General features: G+C 37.6%; 1 long non-coding RNA gene across 1 annotated transcript in view; it reads right to left on the reverse strand.

Moving 5' to 3' along the window:
* The window catches only part of LOC126442751 (uncharacterized), a 78,765-nt gene that overhangs the window by 13,941 nt on the left and 40,539 nt on the right, over nt 1–24,285 (reverse strand). The window contains exons 2-3 of the long non-coding RNA XR_007581632.1: nt 23,456–23,533; nt 20,735–20,799 (exon numbers count right to left, since the gene is read on the reverse strand). This is a non-coding gene — a long non-coding RNA (uncharacterized LOC126442751). The remainder of the gene's footprint in view (nt 1–20,734; nt 20,800–23,455; nt 23,534–24,285) is intronic.

A 24,285-nucleotide genomic window follows, 5' to 3' on the forward strand; every position in this document is an offset into this window, starting at 1 on the left:
TTCACTCTCCTGTGGCCCCAGTCAGAAGACATTTCAAACAGTCAATTTCAAAAAACACGCTGCAACTGTATCGACTGGCAAATTCCTCATGAAAACACAGAATGCACTGGATGGCCTCAGATTTCTTAGAAGCCTCTTCAGTAAACAAATTAGCACTGAGCAACTACAATACAGAAACCTGCAATGAACACCCACAACAAATAAACTGACAAAAAACTACCACCAAGTGTAAGAAATATCTTCAACAATGAAAGTGAAAAGAAGTAAATGCAAAAAAGAAAGTGATAAAAAATAACTGCAACAAAGACAATAGAAATAAACATTGTAACAAAGAAATTAGTAAGAAACAACTTCAGTGGAGTCATATATTACCCATGAAAGTTGAAAAAAAAAAAGATTTTTTTAAATAAAACCTGTCCAACTTAAAAGTGGAAGCTATCGTTTACAGAGAGTACTACATAGTACTAATCAACCAAAAAAATCTAACTTTTCTGGATTAGCATTTTTGAAAAAAAAAAAAAAATCCGAAAATTATTAAAAAAATAAAATTCAAAAGGCGACAGTAAAAGAACTTTGGCAGATATGTCCAAATGGAGGACATCATTGTAATCATAAAGCAATTATCTTTTAAATTAAAAAAAACTCTTAAAATATCTAGAACAGTTACAGAGATAAAGCGTTTCAAAAATTTTTCCTAAATTCGCATCTTCAAAATGGTGTTCGCAGTCTCATCTTCGGAGGCCTGTATCTCGGGGCAGGAATTTTTTTTTTGGAGAAAACAAAAAATTATAGGTTTTTTACTTACTCCTGAATTTTAACAGATGCTAAATTCAATAACATCTGAGCCTATGAAGCGATACAGATCATGCCTTCATGGCACAGCTTTGAAAAACCAATTCTATACGAATATTGGTCCAAAGGGAAGCAGCAGAGAATTTTGAGTGAATTTTGTGGAGGAGAGAGATTTGCCTCTAGGAAGGGTACTATGAAAGGATTCTGTCAGCTTTGGATAAAAAAAATGAAATATTTGGACAAAGAGCTAGCTAGTGGGTTTAGAAAGTAAGTTGCCTCAGAAAGTTAGAGAATTGCTCGTACCTGCCCCTACAGGTAATATTAGTGATATCCGAGTCATATTGATAAAGTGGAGAGGGTGAAGCCCTCAGTGGAAGATCGTAGGAGGAATTTTGATGACAATAATCAATTAGGGAGAGAATTTCAGGTAAATTGGATGAACAGGCCTAATAACAGTAGAAATTTAAGGAATGGTTGGGTGGAAGATAGCCAGAATGGACACAGAAATAGTAGGAGAAATTCAGGTAAAAGAAATGGAGCAGATTATTTTAATTCTGGATCAAACCATTTAAACTATATAATGCTCCAGTTTCGGCTCGCACTAGAGCAGGTAGTGATGAAGAACCATGTGTATATAAATGTTCTGTAATCACAGGTAAGAGTAATGTAAATGATAGTAGTAAGATAAGTGTAATTTCTAATTCTAGTGAGATGTTGAATGATGGTGTGGGTAGCAATGTTTATCCCATAAAAGTAGAGGAGGAATGTACTATAATAAAATAAGGGATGAAACACAGTGTGTTGCTATTGCCCAGGATGTCCAAAGTGTCCAGACAGATGGTAAATTTTTAAGAGAACATAAGGAATTCAGGTGTATTGCTTTATGGTCTAATACTGGAAACAATAATCAACTAATAAGCCAAGTATTTGATGACAATCAAAGTGACAGTGGGTCTCATTCTGACAGCAGCTGTAATGATGATAGCAGTGATGAATTCAGTAGTGACAAGGATGAGGTATTTAAATTTATAATTGATAATGATGACAATGTGTTACATAAAGAAAGAATAAAGGAAGATAATGTTAGGTGTAATGAAGAGTTGGAGTTTGAGAGTGGTAATGAGGAAGAAACCATGCTATTTGTCATTTGACTGTGTCTGGTAATTAATTTGGTAATCTGGATTATAGTCTTTCCAGGCAAAGGATTAAAGAGGATTTGTTGTATGAAGAAGATCAAATGGTAAGTAAAAAGGAAGTGTGGCACCCTGTAACAAAAGCAAGTGATGGTAAGTGTTTACTGGACAATGGTAGCGATTTGAAAGGCATCTCACAGGCATTTTTTGAAGCTATTAAGAACACAGAGGGTATAGTGGTGATGCATGTTTTTGGAATAAGAATTATTGGTGCTACTGGTAAGCTACCAAAGTGTGCTAAACAAGAGGGATTATTAACTGTGAAATATGTGTAATAGGTCATATGTTAAAACAATGACAGTGGTTATTCAATATGTAGCATATTATTCTGCTGTGACCAGTTTTCTACTGCTAATAGATGTTCGACAGTAAACTATGGTAGCAGTATGCTGATGTTTGCCTGAGAGCTATTAATGAGGCTTCTCGAAAGTTAAACAATAGCGCACTGGCTATATTAACTGTGTATATTGTGGGGTTGTGAACAGTGAAAGTAAAGAACTGGGAATGCAACTGTGCGCCTGTCGGCTACATTATTTACAGTAGTCAGTGTTGAAATTCCACCGCCCATTTTTCAGCCAGTATCACAACACAGTACGTCAACACTGAGGACCATCAGTGAAGAAATACAGTAGGCAAACGTCGCAAGCTGACACATTCATTTCCTGCTGGTACAAACCCATTCAAAAAAATATGCTTGTTCTTCATTTCACTAGATTAGATTGCCTTAGATACACTGTTCAATGTGTAGATCAATAGTGAAGAGGTCCTAATGGATGTAAAGTATGTCAGAACACAAAGAAACAAGCAAAAACAATTTTCAAACCAGCCCATGATTGATTAGAAATTCACTTAGAATACCACTCCAAAAGTACCACCACGCTTTGTAGCCTACTGGATCCCTTTAATAGAGCCTGCCCTTTATGTACCAGCTGTTTGTTATTATCAGTACTAGTTATATATATGTGTGTGAAATGTGTTCCAGAACAACTGGGATATACTAATAAAATCTTCTAGGTTTCCAGAGCAGGACAAACAAGAGTTAAAACTCAAGTTTTCAAAGATAATCACCATCTTCTTCATCTGGGGATGTGCCCATATGATATCTAAAGCATTCAGTGTGAGCGTAGGCCATGTTACACGGAGCAGACACAATGTCGTATTCAGCAGTACTGCCTGGAGCACATCAGCTCTGGGGCAGAGAGACAAATTGGCAGTCACTGAGCACAGTTTGGAAGAAAGCTGCATGTTGTATTCTGAATGAGCAAGAGTGCTTTGTAATGCATTGTAGTTTGGGACAGCATGATAAAGGAATCCATCAAATTTAGGGCTAATAACGGCCTCAGAAACAGAGATGGTGGCTATTAACAAAGTTCTGCTTTGGACCTGTTACTGGCCATAACACACTGTGAGCACTCAGAGCTGAGAGATATCTGTACAATGTGCTAGTTGGTATCTGACTGAACATGCTGGGATTCAAGTACACTCCCTCATCTGCTCCAATCTGTGCTGGGTCAAAGGCAAGGACAACTCAACTCGCTGCAGTACCTGTATAAGATCAAGCAAGATGACATTTCAACACTTTACCATAAGACGATGGTAGCGACACTCATCGAACTGTCGCATCTGGAAACCCGAGAACTTTATATTAGTTCAACACACAAGAAAGATGACGATGTTTTACATATATATGTTGGCACCAATGACATTTATTTGGTTTTACTATTTTGTCATGTATTTGGTATAATATGTGGTCCTTTAATACAGGATGTCATAATCCCTTCAGGTCAAAATAATACCAACAGTAAAGGACACTAAAATGAGTATTTTGAGAAAAGAAACAAATGGTTGGAAGTGTGTATTTCAGGTAGTATAAGGTCTTGAATGTACAACATTTTTGAAGTAAATGTGTGTAAACTGCTTATGCTTAGTAGTAAAGCAACTGCCTTCAAACTGACAACCGTAACACTATCTTGAAAAGTAATACACTATTGCCTACACTCTCTTCACAGAGGAGTTGACTAATTGTAAAAGGTATAACATTTCTCATTACAACAAACTAAAGACGTGCATTTAATGTATGATGTTGCAGCATGCAGTGCCCAGAAAGACATACAAATGTAGCGAGAAAAGATTCATAGTACATATCTTGTCAACTGGAAAAAAATTATCATCACAGACAGAAAATTACAAGAAATTGGATTATTCATGCCACAGACAGTCGGCAAATGTTCTCAACAAAGATTTGTTTACAGAGTAGAATTTGAAGAGATGGTGTTGGATCCTGTGACAGGACATTAATCAAGAACTAGGGTCATTCCATTTCAAATGTATCAGATTTAAAGATGGTCCTCACTTGACCATTTCTGAATCCAATGGCTTTTTTGGAGTAGGTTCAACGATGTCTTGGATGAACATGTACACAGTTTCAGCTTGGTATTTCTTTTCGTTCCAGTTCTTCAGCTTCTCATAGACAGGGGTCTCAGTTTCCACAACCTACATGCATGCCAGAACATTAACTGGATAACATTCATGAAAGGTGCTCTTAGCTTATAAGATCCTGCTCTTCTATACTAAACAATATTTTGTGCTCAATAAGAATACATTACTAATTACATGGAGAGCTGCACCAAACCAGTCTCAGGACTGAAGACCACAACAACAACAACAACAACTAATTACATCCTTAAATACAGAGTTGGCCAGAAAAATGTATACACACTTTAAGGAACTATGGTTACTGTACATGTTCAAAATGTTCACCGTTGGCGGCTATGCACATAACAGAATGACGAGCAGTCGCCGCAAATACATCAGCCAATGTTGCAGTGGAGATCGCTGCACACGTTGCTGTAATCTCCTGGAAAAGTACCTTCAGCATGTGTGGCTTCCTTTGATAGACGTTATCTTTCACACTTCCCCACAAGTAAAAGTCCATAGATGTTAGATCTGACGACCGTGGAGGGAACTTCATGGGCCTCTTCATCCAATACAATGCCCCGGAAAATTGTCATCCAGGAAAGCTCATGCGGCTAGGTGGTGCACCATCCTGTTGGTAGAAGACCCCTTCATCAGCTCTATAAAATGCAGGTATATCTGGCAAAATTGATGTGCATAACATTTCCAGGTACACTTCACCAGTGACAGTAGCATCAAAGAAAAAGGGTCCTACAAAGATCCTAGATGATAGTCCACACCGGACATGAACCCCTAGTAGATTAACTGCTTTATCCACTTAAACATGCAGACTTTCTGGTGCCCAGTACACACTGTTATGCCGATTCATGGTTCCCTTAAGTTTAAATTGTGCCACCACTCCACACTACCTTCATCACAAATTGTTTGTCATCAGTTACCAATTGCTGATAGGTTTCAAAAAATTGCATTCAGTGATCAGGATCATCATTAATCATGTGCAGTAATTGTGGAGTGTCAACTTTCCATTTTGCAACTTTCAGAATTCAATGTACACTTGTACTGCTAACCCCCACTTCACGTGCACATTGCGTAGCAGACTTCTGTGGAGAATTAACAAACGCCAACAAAGCAGGACTTGTAGCTGTATGCTGTCTTCCTGATCTTCCTTTGTGAATATCACAATTTGTTCCATGCAATTAAAACTTGACAATGATGCTTTTAATTGCTAAGTGGGTTGGTGGTTCTGTTTCCAACTACCGCCTCCACTGATGTCGCACTTCAAACTTGAAAACAATTTCACAATAAATCTTCATTGCTCGAATGTCATGTGTGTTTTATCAATACTGAGATGAATGTGCTAACATCTGTTGAGCCAAAGAATATACTACAACACACTCATAACTCAAATGGAACAACAATATTGATGTCACGATAGAGCCTGACAAAAGAGTGTATAGATTTTTCTGGCAGACTCTGTACATGTGTTGACAGCTGTAAAATAGTAGAAAATTCACTTTGCATCTATGAGAGTCCCACTTTAATCAGCCATAATTCAAAATTTAATGGGCGGATTCAGCCAAGAATTGGTAATATTATGCACAACCATGCTGTCTTCTTGTGCCTTTCTGCAATAGCCTCAGTTCCTCTCAAAGAAAATATATGCACTTGACAGTTTAATGAAAATATTTTGGGTGCCAAATTTTGGATAATTATGGAGGTCTATATCTCAGCTTTCTTTGATCTTTTTTGTCTTGCTGTCCCTGCAAAGTGCAGAACAATTCCAACATTTCAGGTTGGACATTTGTCCTAGTTTGTACTAGCATTTTTGTGTTTTACATTTAGGAATCTTAAGTTTTTGAAGTCACGTTACTGTTTTAAGCAATAAAATAACTCTTTTAATTCTAACAAATACAGTTTTCAGATATACATACTAAATTGTCTGCAAAATAATAAATAAAACTAATGCATTTCAACATTTTCTGCAATTCTTTCCTTGGGAACATAAATCATTCTAGTTGACTTCATGCAGTGTCTGGCATAATGAGCAAGGTTCCCTGTAGTTTGTACACTGAAACTCTTCCTGCAGTACATCTCGTACGCTACCACTTTCACTAACAACCAAAACACACACCTCTCGTTCTTTCTATTGCTTCCAACATACTTCCTCATACATGTCACTGTAATCTATAAGATTAATTAGCCTGGGATCACTGGCTTTAACTTACAATTAATAGAATTTTGTGCCACTCTCTTTTCTTTGCCTGTACTACAAACCAATGCTTTGATAGTATTTGGGAAATTTGGAAATTCATCACTTAAACATTTAACAAGAAACTCCATATTTGCATGGTACCTTCAGGTACAGATATTATGTGGCATTTTAGATGTCAGTAAAACATTAGTGGGTATAGGATACAAAACTTATGTTTTTTCACCACAGCTGTTAAATGTGGAAATTCAGATTTAAAAAGTTCATATGCTTCCATTACTGTTGTCAACATTATTCATTGCTGCACCTTATACTTTTTTTGGTAATTATATCTCTATGAACCAAACAATCTCTCTTTCCTGAAAGATTTCTTGAGAAAAAAGTTTGGACTTTTGAAATAAGTCCTTTAGTATAAATTTTACGCCCATGCAGTGGTATTTCCATTCTGGAAGAAGAAGAAGCACCTTCAGTTTCTGGTTACTGTGATAACAGCTTCTTCACCACAGCACTTCTTTTATTGGGGCTCTTAGGCAATGCTTCTTTGTCCACTGACTGCCTTTCCTAGTGAACTTGCTGGCTTGTACGGTTGAATTAATGAGTTACCGGACTGTTCTTTCTTCCTCATTCTAAAGCTTTGTTTTTGTTCTCTCTTTTGCTTTCTTTAATTTATGAAGTGCTAGATTGTCATTCACTGTTTTTCTTATCATTTGGTTTCTTTTCTTATCACGCTTCTTTTTGTTTGCTAGATGTAGCTGACATGCGTCCTCATTGATCTTCAACTTTTCTCTGAACTTTTGGACTCTAGTCTTTGATGCCATTACTGCTATGTATTGTAATTTGAAATTTAGTTAAAAATATCTATTATTATTTTATTTGGCAAAATAAGTGCCCAAAACATGTACCTTCATTCTAAAACAATATTCTTCTTAACCCATTTTCTGACAAAGCTTCAAACATTGGAGAGAATACAGTGCGTAAAGTCCCAACCATAAAATGCAAATGTTATTCTTAACATACTTTAATTTTACCAGCTGAATCCTACATGCAAACTAGCTTGCTTACACAGTGTTCTCTTGTACAAATTAATGATGTTCGGTGTTACAGGTGGGACAATTCATATTGAAATTAAAATTAATTAATTTTGAAACAAAACTCATATCAAATGAACTTGTAATGCAGAAATATACTTCTTTTTGACTTGGTTTTTAAGAATCTGTCTTGTGCTCTCAAGAATGGCCCACTGGACTACAAACGGGGTTGCAATAATACACTGTTCTAGTGTTTTGTTCAGCAGAGAAAAGGAAATAACGGATAGTCAAATTTGTGTGTTCTACAATGAATGTTTTGTAAAGGGCTAATTACAGTATAAAATATGTACTTTCAGCTTTAATTTGCCCAGTTTTGAAACTTATATTTCAATAAATATATTTTCAATGAAGTGTCCCTGTTTTTCTGGACTTGTTCAGCAGTCTTTCAGCTTCAGCAGCTGACCCTTGTCTGCTTACAGCTGTAAAACCTTGTTCAAAGTTGTAGGTTTTCATAAAGAGTGTATATGCTCAAATGCAGCATTAATTAATGAGTAAATAGAAAGTAAAATGAGAGAAAACAGCTTTTAAGCCACAAAAATACAAGTGTAGTTATGTACAATCAACTTCAAGCAATAAGCAGCAATGAAACAAATGAAAATCCAGAGAGAGACAGAACTTTAAACACACTGTATGACTGGAATAATGTCTTTGCACTTCAGACTAAATAAATTGCAAATGCCGTCTCATTTAGATTCTGAACAAGTATATTGCCTTCCTGATGCTATTGATGGTGCTTTTGATTTTAAATATGTGATGATCCGGAATCCATTAAGTACCTTAAGTAGATGGACAATGGAAGGAATGGACGTAGCCACTGGGATGCAAAAAGCTGATAAGTGCTGGAATTTCTTCACTGACTTTAAACACTTTGACTTTGAATACTACAAAATCATTCCAATCTCTGTTTCCCCTAATATTGTTTACAACAATGGGCTTGAACTGTTGATTTTCTCTTATCCTAGCAACTCTGTGGACTTCAACAAACCTTTCTTGATCAAATTCAATTTCTTTAATTTCTTTCTCTGTAAGGTAAGACAAGATGATGCTTGAAATGTTTTCCTTGAATTTAAATAGATCAAGACTACAGTGTAATCGATCACTTTGTTAAAGTAATGTATTGTACAGGGTATTTATGACTGATGAATGATGACCATCAACTACTGGAGCACATTTATTTAAAGTAGTTTGGATAGTGGGACATTCATGTTGACCACTGGGTTTTTCTGCATGTGTATATTGACTGAATGGTGAGGTGGACTATGTTGCTACTGGACAGAGCAACACTGGAAGTGGCTTCCATTTGGCCACACTTGCTGTTCTCAATGTTTTCTCTGTGCAGCAGATCCCTGCTTCAGATATGTGCCAGGCTCCTAGGATGAAGACACATGTGACAATGCATCAGACATACACAGAACCAAGAAATGCTATGGACTGTAACGTGGTTTGTTGCAAATGATGTTGAAACATACTAGACAAGCAAACAGAACAGCTTGATATCTTTCCTGTGTGTAAAAAGCTATAATAATATATGTGGTTTACAGAAGAAGAAAATTCTCTCATGTAGTAGTGTGCACAGTAGTAGTCTGTTGTTGAGTCTTCAGCACTCAGCAGCATGCCAAAAAGGAGACACAGTCAGTAATACAAGGCATACAGGGTACAGCTGGACACTGATTTGGAGATGGGTGGTGAGATGGGTGGGAGATGGGGGGGGGGGGGGGGGGCAGTTTATGCAGGTAATGAGCAAAAGGTGTTTTGACAACAGTAGCTAATGTACTGCCCTCATCAGAGAAAATTGTCATGTAAGTAACCAGGAAAAATTGCATTTGTGCTGAATGCCTCACAGAATGGCGAATCTGCAAAAATTTGTTAAGATACTTGAAAGAAATTAGTATTTTTGTCATAATGAGTTCCAGTAGAAAAGGACACTGTCCATGAAAATGTGGTCCACTGTGAAGGTTACTCAATGCAGCAATCATTAATAATACTTTATTCAAGAAAAGTTTATGAAGAATTGAGCTGTTGATGAGAAAACTTTATAGACTTCTCAGTGATACAGAAAGAACAGAAGGAATTTAGTTGTCAATACAAGAATATTAAGTTACTCAACAATAATTACAACACAGAATAAAATACATGTCTACAATCCAGAAGATCGAGAATTCGAGCCGGTGGCTGTTTTCTAGTCTTCAGTTCCTTGTCATCACACGCCAGTTAACTGCAGTTACATTGGTGGCATATCAAACACCAGAGTTGGCCACTGCTGCAGCAATTTCTATTGTAGCCTTCCCACCATGACAGTCCCACTTCGCACTGGCAGTTCGCCATGCCTAGAGCCACTGAAAGTCGTAAGTGAGCTGTATTTGAATCAAAATAACGTGCCTTCAGGTGGTACTATGTGTTGTGAGAAATTTGAAGTCAGTGGCTGGCCAAAAAGTTGAGTGTTATTGGGCTTAGAATACTGAGTCAACAGACAACTCATTAGCGTTTTTACATTAATAAATTTTAGGCAACAAATGGTGGAAGACGACTGAGGATTTAAGTGCAAAAGTAGATATCACAAATGGTAGCCTCCTACAGCATATTCAGAAATCTCATGAAGAGGAAAAAAAAAAGGAGATAAATACAAAAATAACTAACTTGCTAACATTTTACCCACTTTACAAGAGTAGTTAAGTACTAAGATAAACGAACTATGTGATCTTGTAAGAAATGTTGGTTTTGAACAATTAAAGGAGGTAGGTCAGAATGTAAAACATATATGAAAGAATTAACTAAACAAATGTTTACAAAAGTAAAAGAACAATTCTTAAGACACGCATATGTGGTTACATGTGTTAGAGCAGGGTAAAAATTTGGACATAGCTTTACCAGCTCCACTTTCCGAACTTTGGAGGCATGAGTAAGTGCATTAATTACTCAAAAGGTACAAGAAATAACAGATTTATCAGTCAGTACACTATGGTTCACAGTTGATTTAGGAAAAACAGAAGAGGAACTAGGTAAGCTCTGGGATGGACTTAATAAAACCAGAGATAAATTAAGTAAATGGAAATTTTATGAAAGCAATCGCCTTTCACCAGAACTATCAGAAGAATTAAATTTAGATGGAGAAGATTTAAGATTTATTTACACTCTCAACCTAGGAGGTGTTGCTAGTATTTCACCTGGAGGGCATCATAAAACACTACTGACACAATGTCTCTCACATGGCCTGGTGTAGTATTATTTAGTTAATAAGAGTGTACAAGCATTTTATTTACACTGGTATTAATTATAGCCACACTACTTATTTATTTATCTGTTATTTAAAAATACCAGGTGACAAGAAAAGTGGAACTCAGAATACTGGAGACAGATTAACAAACTATGCAAGGAAGAGATTGCACCAATAATAATCAAGACCCTCTTGAACGGAAAAGGAGCCTCTACAATATCGACACTGTAAAGAAGAATATTACATAAAAATGAAGTACTAGGCTAGACGAACAACTGCTTGCCACATTCTGGGATTCTTATATACCCTACAGATATTGCAAGTATCTTCAGATTTCGTACAAACAGTAGCTCGAGTAGAATTTACTGGTGTTAAATAGATTACTAATTGGTATGAAGATCATTAGGCCACTTGCTGTACTTTATGTTTTCCCTGCGCAGCAGATTCCCACCTCAGAGTTGTGACTGGCTCCTTGGAAGAAGACATTCTTGACAGTGCTTAAAAAAGTCATGGAACAAAAGAAACATGATAGTAGGGTGTGTTCTAATCTGTAACTCTGCTCATTGCAAATGTTGTCAAAATGTGCTTATTGAGCAGACAGAATTATTTGAAGTCTTTCTTGTGTGTAAAAAGCATTACAATGTTTGTCGTTTACAAAAGAAGAAATTTCTCTCATTTAGTAGGGTGCACAGAAGCAGCCTGCTGTAGAGTTTCCAGCACTCAGCAAAAATGAAAAGGCAGTGATATGAAGCATACACGGTATACCCAGATGTCAATTTGGGAGAGGGGGGGGGGAGGGGGACAGCAGGGGGAGCGGTAGAGAGAGAGAGAGAGAGAGAGAGAGAGAGAGAGAGAGAGAGAGAGAGAGAGAAAGAGAGAGAGGGGGGGAGGGGGACAGCAGGGGGAGTGGTAGAGAGAGAGAGAGAGAGAGAGAGAGAGAGAGAGAGAGAGAGAGAGAGAGAGAGAGAGAGAGAGAGAGAGAATGGTAGCTTGTCAGACCATGACTTTTTTTTATTTATTTTCTTTTTTAAAGAACCAGTTTCTCTATTAACTCTTCTACAGTTGATTGATGCATCTCTACAACATTCTTATTAGTATAAACCCCTGTTTGTACTGTATAATTTCTTCTGGGTCATATTTTTTTAAAAACATGAACTGAATAAGATTCTAGGTCAGGTTATACAGGACATGGTTCACAATATTGCAGCATGCATTCTTTGATTCCAAATGGCACACAGTTTTTTTGATTAATTCCTCATAGTTACCATCCTTGATAGCTGCCGCAGCCAACACCAGTTGGCCATTTTGATGTATTACACATACATGAACTGAGTGTACCAGCCAGGATTAGGGAGAAAATAAAAATGAGTTTAAAAAATGAAAGAAAAGTAGTTGAAATTGGATTTTATTGCTTTCTTTTCAGATTGATGATTAAACAATTCAAAATAAATTCCTATTATTACTCTATTGAAAACAATAACCCATTCTTACAACTATTTTATTAGTGCCTCTTTTCATGCCCTGCCAGCAATGCACCTGAAAGAATCTTGTCCATCTGCCAGTTCATTTGGGCAAAATTAATAAAAAATTTAGGAGACAAAAGAACTGAGAAATTAGTGAAGATCTACAAATTTCTGCATGCTTCCAAAAAGTAGTTAATAGTACTTTACTCTCATGACAATTCTACATCAAGTTAGTTTCTTTTTGCTGGGAGTGTAAATGTTATTTTAGTTGCATTTCTTAAATTGCAAGAAAAGTTAAAACACAATATTAATAAAATAAATTCTTGTGACACTACATATTTGCCTTCAGTAAATATGATGGCTCTCTTTAGTTCGCGTAAGGGTAACTATGTAACATTTTGTATGTTAATTGAATTTTCATATTAGATATGGTTGGGTTTTATTGATTTTTTTACAATGGGTTTAAAAACGCAATCATTTTGGGTAAGGTTAAATTACAACAACTCTGGTACCAGCAGCACTACTTTGGCCTGAGTTCACAAAATTTTGAGAAGACCGATTCCGGAACAATACATGTCTAAAAGTCATAAAAACACCAAAACATCAGGAATCCAATATATTTACTCAGAATATGAACAAGACAGTAATAGCAATTTATTCATTCTGATGTGAAAAAGAATTATTCCAGCTGTGTTTAGAGTTCTAACATTCTGAATTTTCATTTGTTTTATTGCTGCTTATTGCTTGAAGTTGATTCGTACATAACTACACTAGTATTTTTATGGACAGAAAAAAGGTTTCACTGATTTTTCTTTCTGTTTATTCATTAATATCACGTTTGAGCATAAAAATGTGTATGAAAAGTAATAACTGTGAGCAATTTTTTTTTTCAATCATAAGCAGGCAAGAGTCAAAAATTAAACTACAGTGCCTCTGAAGTTGAAAGGCTTCTCTTTTTAGATACAGAAAGATTATAAAGATTAAAGAACATACAGTTGAGATACGGACTCCAAAAACTACACAAATTTGACACCCAAAACATTTACGCCAAATTGGTAGGAGCATATAATTTGACAGAAAAGGCCCAAGGCTATCAAACAAAAAGCACAAGAAGACAGCACAGTTGTCGGCCAAATCTGTTGATTAAATTGTGAATTGTGACTGGTTAAAGATGGGCTCTCAAAGTCACACAATGAATTTTCTGTCATTTTTGTAGTCTTACGGCTCTTACAGTTTGCATTTAAAAATGTCAACGATAATATCTTCTAATTCAGCACAAAAAGTTGTTTAAGTGCACATAAGCAAGGACTTGTAAACTGAAAGTACCTTTCACAAAAGTTATCCAAAGTTCACACTTTGGCACGTGTGTAGGTGGTGCAAACTTGGGAACCCTATTCACGAGAGGCTGTAGAAATGAACCAAAGGAGATATGGAGCTGAATGTTAGTACATATTCATTCAAGACATTGTGGAACCTTCTGATAAAATTTCATTACATCCACAAATGGTCCAGCAGAGACTCCCGTTACACTTGAAATGGAATGAGTGGAATGAGCCAATTTTCAAACTGTCCATGTACTCCACACCCTAACAAGGACTGTACAGGTGGAGCAGAAAGTGCGCTGCAGTCACAAACAATATTCTTTATTTATTCATAAATGTATTCCATTAGAAGTGATTTTAAGGTGGAAATCAGTTTTTAAGCACCAGACTGTGCTTCTCTCTGCGTACGTGAATTCGGAGGAATGATGGTGAGACAAGAATTGAGGTTACAGGATGATCCAGGAAGTGGGGTGGGGGGAGTGAAGGTGGAGGGGAGGGATGTATTGTAGGATCACAGTTAGATGGAAGAGTATACCAAGTAAGGCTGGGTTCAGTACTAGTTTTGAGTTGGTAACAAAAAAGTGTTTCCACTTTAGGAAGGAGAGCAGGTCTTTAACAAGCTCAGAATGACTGAATTTGTGAATGTGGCAAAAGATAAGCCCCTTTGAAATGAGGCTTTTGGAGGAGAGGTTCACTACTATGTTACAGGACTGTTTAGGTGCTGGGTTCGGTAGGATGGTGGGTGGGAGCTTGTGAGATTGTAGCATATGTAGTTCTGCAAGATGGGGTCAGGCATCTATTAACTGATGTAAAGGAGGTTTGACAGAGGTTTTTGTAGTGGTGCTGGGTTGTGGTAGTCCAATATAAGTGTACAAAGTGAATAGACTTTACAGTTTTTAAGGTGGCACTGTACATGCTGCTCTTGTTCCTGCAGTACGTGGGTTTCAAATTTGGCAATGTGATGTGGTAATTGGTACAGCAGAGTGGAAATATTTTACAGGCAGTGATGAGGTAGTGGCAAAATGTTTAGGACTCAGTTATATATTGTGTAGGGCTGAGTTGGTGAGGGCTGTGGAATGACAGAATTATAACATAGAATCACTGTGGAAAGCTGTTTGGGACCAATTCCACAAACTAAGCAGCAACACAGTAACAAGTTATGTGGGAGTGGGTTCAGTATAGGGGTAGGGAAACTTTTCTGTATTTACACAGATGGAAGGAACTAAAATCGATTGTGGAGAAAAAAAAAATAGTAACAGAGCATTAAAACATATGGGAATATTCTGAAAACTGGAAAAAGACAAAACCAGATTAAGTATAGCGAAGGAAGGATAAAGCTACATGAAGCACAGTAATAAGACATCAAGATGTAAATAAGACCAATAAGAAAAGTGGATGAGATTAAAATGAAGACAGGAATAGAAATAAATAATAATACAATAACAGTGTGAAATGCATGTTGGTATGTAGGTATGAGTGAAGCAGGCAGCAGTTGTAAATGGGTTGGGCATGGTCAGTATCTTGCCTTTTTGTTATGATGCACTGTAAAGCCTGTCACACAGCTGAAAAGGTAAGAAGAGACAGTGCTGCCAATGTACTACCAATTCACACGGGTCCATACTGTACCCTATAGCAAACAAAAAGTGAGATACCAACTGACCTGAATTAGGAGTTAACATAAGACTAATTTCAATTAAAATCAGTGGCTTAACAGAAAGGTTCATTTTCTTCTACCATAAAACAAAGAATGAAAATAGTCATCTACAAGCATCATGGCAGTAAAAATATTCCTCAGTATGGATGTATTTATGTGTGACATAATGTGGAATTCACAAATTGATTTAGTAACTGATTTGAAGTTTTATTTTTCCCAGAGCATTTTAATGCACTGGAGGCCACTGACGCCAATAATTTTTGGACTGGTTGCATACCAGTCTCTGCCCACCAGGTCTGTTGGGTGCTATGAAGGTCACAACTGTTGCTGTGGCAGAACACTGACATTTCCTTGAAAGTGAAGGTTTCATTCTTATTTTTGCCCTCACTAGTTTCAACACTATCTGATTTTTAACAATTAAAATCTTAATTTCAATATAAGATTAATAAAAGCCAGTTGTCATGTCATTCCCTTTTTTCATTTATTATTAATACAACAACATACCAGTCATCGTACAGAGCAATAAGTTAAGTCTTCATGAATTTCCTTCTTTTCCTTGTAGTACATTTACTAAATTTAGCATATGCTGCTCTATTTAAAAGGTTTAATTTCACATATTCGTAAGAAAAAAAATCCTTCAGCCTGTAGTGCAGAATTGCTCACTGAACAGCTAGCTAATTAATGCATCAAAACCCATTTGTGACACATCAGGAGGGTAACAAGTTGTGTACCTGGGATTCTATCTGCTTTATAGTTTGCTTCTCAGTTGGTCTTACTAGGATGATTAGGGTGTGTGCATCCTGTATGTGGATGCACGAGGAGTTGGCTGTGGTCCGCGAACAGCTTGAGGTGCTTCTGGCTACAATCGGTCAGCTTCAGACTGCTGCCTAAGGGTACAGTGGTAGTGGAGAATCTGGCGTGTTGTATGGGACACCTCAGGTGTCACTTGTTCTGCCCATGGGCTCTGCTAACCAGGCACCTCATAGTGTACATGATGCGGTGGATTCACCCTCACCACAGGGTGAGTATAGGGAGGTAATGCATTTGCATCAATCAAGGCAGAGAGCCAATGAGGAGACCGGTTGCTTGGCCTCACCCATTCGCCCTTTAAGTAAATATGTGGCTGCTGCTTCAGTAGGATATGGGCAGGCCCACAGGAGGAGGGGTTTACTAGTTATTGGGAACTCCAAAATTAGGTGTGTTGTGGAGCCCCTTAGACAGACACTGTTCAGGGCTGGAAAGAAAGACAATGTGCATTCGGTAGTGTCTCAGTGAGCCTCATCCAAGATGTGGAGGCAGCTCTGCCTGCAGCTATCGAGCATGCAGGGTGCAGTAGTCTGCAAGTTGTGGCTCACATTGGTACCAATGATTTCTGTCGCCATACTCAGTTCATACAGGTGAACGGGGGGGCGGGGGGGGGGGGGGGGGGGGGGGGAAGGAGGGGGGGAAGGAGGGGGAAGAGGAGGGAGAGGAGGAGGAGGAGGAAGTAGTGGTGGTGGTGAAGACTGCTAGCCTTGGTGTGGGGTGCAGGCAGAGCTCGCAATTTGCAGCATTGTTCCCAGGGGTGATTGGGTCCTTTGGTTTGGAGCCAAGTGGAGGGTCTCAACCAAAGGCTTCATTGACTCTGTGATTGTCTTGACCGCAGATTTCTAGACCTGCATTATCTGGTGGGGATTTGTAAGACTCCCTTTGTCAGGTCAGGTGGTGGTCTACATGAAGGAAGCAGCTACTCAGGTAGCAGAGTGCTTATGAAGTGCACATGAGGTTTTTTTTGACTAGACAGTAGTTTGAAGTACTCTGAAGAACACTCCCCAGTCAATACGCAGCAAAGGATGTCAGACCACTTTAGGTCTAAAGAAACTTCGACTGTCAAAATTTTATCAGTAAACCGTCAAAGAATTCATAACAAAATTTCTTGAATTTCCTGCCCAACAGGAAAGCTCTCATGCTCAAAGTATTCTTGAGACCAACAGCTCACTGCAACCTAAAGTGGAAAGATCTGAGAGATTTAGAAAGTCAGGGAACATATGTCATAAAGACAGATTAGACTCCAAGGCAGGGGGAGTGTTCACTGCAGCTGACAAAAATATTACCTCTATTGAGGTTGAAGTGGAATGCGACAGTGAAGTTATCTGGTCCCGTGTAACAGACAGATGTTTTTAGTGGTGACCCGATTCCACTGTGACAGTTCTTAAATCTTCAAAGAAAGACCACAGTCAGTTGCGCATAAATTCCCAGACCATGCAATACTAGTTGGAGGTGACTTTCACCTATTGAGTATAGACTGGTATATCTATGGATTCATTGCTGAGGATACTGACAGACAGATGGCCAAAATAATTTTGAAAACATTTTCTGAAAACTCTTTTGAGCAGTTAGCTTGGCAGCCCATACGCAATGGAAATATCTTAGATCTTGTAGCTACAAACATGCCAGATCTTACTGACAATATCAGTATCGAAATGGGGATTAGCAATCATAACTAGCAATTAACCATAGTTATGAAAGATATTACATCAAGTAAGAAGGCTAGGAGAGTGTTTCTTGTAGATAAGAGTAGATAAGCAGTTGTTAGCATCTCACTTTGCCAGTGAATTAACGTCACTTAGTTCCAGTAAGATGCAAGTAGAGGAGTTACAGGTAAAGTTTAAACAGATTGTAAATCATGGTCTGGAGAGTTATGCACCTTGTAAGTGGATAAAGGATGGAAAAGCCTCTCCATGGTTTAATAATGAAATTTGGAAGATGCTGTGGAAGCAGAGGTTATTGCACCCTCAGTTCGAAAGAGACCGCAAAAATGACAACAACAAAAGGTTAATAGAGATTCGTATGTTTGCGAAAAGATCTATGCGCAAAGCATACAACAACTACCACCGTGATACCTTAGCAAAAGATCTTGCAGAGAACCTGAGAAAATTCTGGTCGTATGTAAAATCCCTAAGTGCGTCTTATGCTTCTGCTCAGTCCCTTGTTGAACAGTCGGGTGTGGCAGTTGAAGACAGCAAAATGAAAGCTGAAGTTTTAAATTTCATATCCAAGAAATCATTCACGAAGCAAAATCATACAAATATACAGTCATATGACCATCGGACAGGCTCCTGGCACAGAGAAACAAATGAAAGATTTAAAAGCAAATAAGGCACTAGGTCCGGATGTACTCCCAATTTGGTTTTACAAAGAATACTCCACAGCATTATCCCTTACTTAGCTTGCATTTATTGCAAATCTCTCGTCCAGCACAAAGTCCCAAGTGGCAGAAGGGTAAAGGAACACGCCTGCAAAATTACAGACGAATATCAGTAACTTCAGTTTGTTGCAGAATCCTTGAACATATTCCCAGTCTGAATATAATAAATTTTCTTGAGACTGAGAAGATAATGTCCACAAATCAGATTGAGAGAGCATTGCTCGTGTGAAACTCAGATCAACCTTTTCTCACATGATATACTGTGAACTACATATGAAGGGCAACAGGCAGAGTCCATAGATTTCTAGAACACATTTGACACGGTGCCCCACTGCAGGATCTGAATGAAGGTACAAGCATATGGAATAAGTTGACAGATATGTGAATCGCTCGAAGACTTCTTAAGTAATAGAACCCAGTATCAGGGACAATGGTATCATTAGGAGTGCTCCAGGTACGTGTGATAAGATCACTGTTGTTCTCTATATACAGATAAATGATTTAGAGGACAGGATGGGCAGAAATCTGGGGTTGTTTGCTGATGATGCTGTGGTGCATGGTACTGTACTAATTAAAAGTTATCAACTGAAAACTTCACTATTATACGAGATAGGAAATTTAGAATGAGCTGAGCAGAATAATCTGAAGCAGTGACACCACTCACCGGAAAGCACTCATTCCATTATCTGTGAGAAGATATTTTGATTCACTGGAAAATAATTCAATTAAAATATATACGTACTTAAAGTTTGGAACCAGGCACACTATTATCTTTTGTGTCATAATATCTGTTTACTTCTGAAGTTCACCTATGGATTTTCATAGACATTATTTTTATGGACTGAATGGCATCCTTTATTAATCTGTAAAGTCATTAATTAAAAACTTAATAAAATTAACATAACGCATTATACATTTAAATATGACTGCCAAACTTTTAGCTGGGGTGTTCCTAACATGGATGAATAAAGTGGTTGCATGAATTTTTCTAATGTAATAACCCACAACATATTTCATAAACCCAATTTTGGTCTGAGTATACAGCTCATCCAATGTAGTAAAACTTAACGTAGTCGTTTTCAAATAATTACAGGATTCCGAAAGCACCAAAAATCTTTACACCACCCTTTATAAGACCAATCCGACCCAAAGTAGTCAGTCAGTGGCAATCTCTCACATGATTAACGTATCAGCATTCATATTATCAAAAGTCAGTCCACCTAACATCTTCATTAACATCTTTCTTTTCTTTTTCTACAGCCTTTGCAGTGACATGCATTATCTTTAACTTTTTGGAAACATTCAGTAGGCAGCATATGGGTTGTGTAATTGTGTCAACATTATGAAAGACAGTGTACATGGGTTACATTCCTGGAAACTGGATGTATCAAACTGTAAGCACCAGGAATACTGTGGTTATGTTAATATGTCACTCTTCATCTGATGAAATGCTCTGTGTTTACATCAACACTGTCACACTACCGTTTCGGACTGTGGGTTATTTTTACCAGTAATAAACATTTATCAAAGATCTGAGAGTGGTCATCAATTTGACTTCAAGGAATAAATACTCAAAATCAATTATAGTATTTATTTTGGCATACATTACAGGACAACTTTCCACAGAATTGGTGTTCACTAATAGTGCGATCTTCTGTCAATGAGAGAGCAAATGCAGAATACAAAGTTGCAGCTAAGCAATGTCCACGGATGGTTGTCACAGCAACTGGAAACTGTGTCACAAACAAAATTTAGTTTCTGTGTCATTATCAAAAAATAGGAAATGAAAGTCTCTAGCCATTTGTGAGTAGATGGCTTCAAGCAATTCTTTTTGTGCTACACAGTTCTGTTTCTTTTCTTTCTAATCAGATTTTTTCAAGATTCTAAATAATACATGATCACAATAATATCTTTGTAGTATTTGCTTTCAATTCAGCACATTAAGGTCATAAATGCATTTTTCTTTATAGTAGGATACACACAGTGAGCAATATGTGGAACTGTAACATAAGAATGATAAGGACAGGACATGAACAACTGACTTTTGCCTTTGTTGATCTATATTGTTAACTGTTCACAAACTGTGCTATGAGTTGTTGCTTCAGATCATGATACGTGTTTGTATTACATCTGAACATTCTATCATATAATTATCATTAATTATTTTGATAAAAACTTTAATTTTTTTATCACTTACCTGCAGCAGTAAAGGTTCACTATTCACTGTCAACATTTTTAGTTGTTGGTATTAATGTACGGGGACTATAAACAGAAAGCAGGAATGATGTGACAGCTAGCTTATATTCATCTTACATTTAAAATAACATTTTAATTGTTATGTCTACCACAGTTTTGAAACTAGTAGATGTGACAAAAAGAATGAAATCTTCACCTCTCAAGAAAACACTCAGTGTTACAACCACCAAACAGTAGTCACTTTCCTGGCACCTGGCAGGGCCGATGGGTGAACTCTGTCACACAGCCGGTACGAGAATGGTTGGCCTCAGTGGCATCTAGTACTTCGTAATAAAGGGTATAAAACAGGATCACACTAGTCCAGCCCATCAACACAGAAACGCTGTTATTACTAGACCAAATGGTTAGTGGTTTTTGTTTTACTTAAATGTTTGACAGTTGGAAACAATAGGAAAAATTATATGGATCTTAGTGCAGCTAGAAAGACTACCTTAATACACAACTTATTTCTCATATAGACATAAAATCATGTTAATACTGAGAAACAAATATGCTTTCAGTTTTTGTCTTATCCCTGTCTGGAGATGCAATTTTCAGCTCCTTAGTGACTCACTGAACATCCCTCAGAAAAGTCTAATACATTCGAACTGTGGCATCTCAACTCTTGTTTGTATTATCTCCATTCACTAATACTACTTTGACACGCATGTAGAAATGCAAGTGTCAGTTGTGAAACGCTTAAAATGCTGTAGGAGGGACAAATAAAATTGCAGATCAGTTACTAAATCCATTTACAACTCGACATCATGTCATACAAAAATGTGCACATCAGGAGCAATGTTTTTACTGGCTGTGATTCTTGTGAATTGCTCTTTTCCTTCCTTGTTTTATGGTGTAGACATATAGTTGTAAACATATAGTACGTCTCTCCTTTCCTGTTATGCTGTGTGACACTTTACAGTTCAGCATATCAAAAGGCAAGGGATCTTGCAACTTATGCCACTGAATATGTGAGACTATATGTCTGGTGCAGGCAGGAGAATACAATGATGGTGAAGAGAAGTGGTGAGATTAGTTTGAAGATCCAGAAATAAACATATCAGTCTTAGCATGCGGAGATGATAACATAGAATGCATTATTAATCATGTAAAAACAAAACCAGGAAGACATAACTTGAACAAATCACACTACATTCCAAATTTTTCTGCCTTAAAAATTAAGTAAGACAATAATACAATTATTACGCAAAATTTTCTTCTTCTTACTTTCAAATAACATGTTATTATCTCTTAGGAATCTTTATTACTTCCAAGCAAGTTAAAAGATTTCAGTGCTAGTTCTATTTCACACACTTCTGTACTACAGAAAAATTCATCAGATCATAATGTGGGTCACATTTTCTTCTTATATTATGATTGAGGTACATTTGATTGTGAGAAAGTTATGATTGGAGAGAGAGAATGTTTGGTTGTGGTCAATGTCCCCACTTTCTTAAAAAGGGTAAGACAGGAGATTTCTCGGGTGACGAGACACATGTAACTCTTTAATAATCTCATTTTGGGTGTAGACATTTTTCATTGCCCATTAACTGCCTTAGAAAACATTCACAAATCCACAAGTAAATGAAAATATTTCATTCATATTAGGAATTATTCTGATGGCAAGTGTTTCAGAGCACATACTTTTAATTTTCTAAATTAGGAGCATGTTCAACTCCCAATTTTGCTACAATCAACACAACACATCACTATTATCCACCTATACTATACAGCTTTATAATCGCATCCCCTTGGGGATAATATTCTGGAGGAGAAATTCTTTCCCTTTTGGATTTCTCAGTTGGTGAATACTGAGGAGGAGGTCACCAGAAAAACATTTCAATTTTGTAATGGAGGGAAGTTGGAGGGGAGGGGGCAGGGGTAACATTATAAAGGAAGAACAATTTTTGACAACAGCATGCAGAGCCAAATGGATGTAGATTGCAGCAGTTATACGAAAACAAAAAGATCTGTACAGAAAAGACAAACAAGAAGAGGTGCACCAAATAAGTCTTGGCCTTCAAAGTAACCACTGTTAGCTACAACACACTTCTGACATCAGTTGTAGAGCTGTTGGAAACTGTCAACAAATTTTCTTGTGCAATCGCTCAAAGCACTGTGGTCACACACCGTTGCATATCTGTGGCATAGCAGGTGATGAGGCCTGGTGCTACCAATAAGATCCTGAGACCGAGTGACAGTCCGTGGCACAATGTTTGTTGTCTTCCCCACCTCCCAAAAAGAGTCTTCCGTCAAAATCCAAGATTAAAGGATGTCAATTGCTTTTTTCAAAAGCAAAGTCTTGATCTATCATGAATTTCTATCTGAGGGAGGTGAGGGAAATGTCTGTCGTTCAGTCTCTGGATCGTACTGGTAGCACCCGGTCTCACCTCCTGTAATGATGCGATAAATCCAACAACGAATGAACACGTTACTTAAAACTATTCCACAAGAAGTGTTTATGAACAGTTTTCAATAGCTTTACAATTAGTGTCACAAATGTGTTGTAGCTAATGGTGATTACTTTGTAACTCTCATTTTCTTTATTTTCTGAGACCATTCATCGAACTTTTTGGATGTACCTTGTATATTTCGGAGTATAATAGCACACTGTAATGCATAATGGTGATAGGTTTTCATTATCATATTCTTGTGTTTAAAAAGATGGTTTATGCCACCTTACCTTATGTAAACTGCCTTTCAAAAAAGCTGCCCTGTCTTTCATTTTCTTGTACTTCTTAACAAATCCTTCAATCTGCCACTAGAACAAAACAAGAAAGAAAATTGTTGTGAACAAAACCACAGGAATTTGCCCAAGTATTCTATCTATAGTAAAATTAACTTGAGGAAGCTGCTTGGTCCAAAACTACTTGTAACCACCTGTCAAAAGCCCAAATAGCCATCTTTCACAGTGAGGACATGCATGGAGAGTGTCAGTGAGGTTCCAGAAGGTACCAACAGGGATGTGGACCCACTCCAGATCCACTATCGTGGCCAAGTGTGCTATGTTTCACAGCCGAGGGCCAAAGATTCGTGGCAAAAACACTATCAAAGTAGTCACCACATATTCTCAACCGGGTTTTGAATTCAGCATTAGGGTAGAGGAGGGGGCAGGGAGGGGGTAGGGGGAGGCAGGGGAGCATGAGCACAGTGATCTCCCTCTGGTGCTCGTGGTACCACACACTTACACTACGAAGTGTGTGACATACTCCATTGTTCTGCTGGTAGACGCTATCTTGCCAAGGGAAAATAAATTGCACGTATGAGTGGATGTGGTCCCCAAGGATTGATGCTTACTTGTGTTGAACGACTGTGCCTTCCAGAATGTGAAATCACCCAGGGGAGACCACAAAAATATTCGCAATGCCATAAACCCCTTCCACCGGCCTGAACCCTTCAACAATTGTTGCAGTGCCATACATGCCAAAAGCCGTCTGTCTGATGGAGCATAAAACACGATTCATTTGAAAAGGCCATCTTTTGCCACTCAGTGGCATGCAAATTCCTGCCTTT

Source organism: Schistocerca serialis, unplaced genomic scaffold (genome assembly GCF_023864345.2).
Source record: "Schistocerca serialis cubense isolate TAMUIC-IGC-003099 unplaced genomic scaffold, iqSchSeri2.2 HiC_scaffold_1402, whole genome shotgun sequence".
In the NCBI taxonomy this organism is placed as follows: Eukaryota; Metazoa; Arthropoda; class Insecta; order Orthoptera; family Acrididae; genus Schistocerca; species Schistocerca serialis.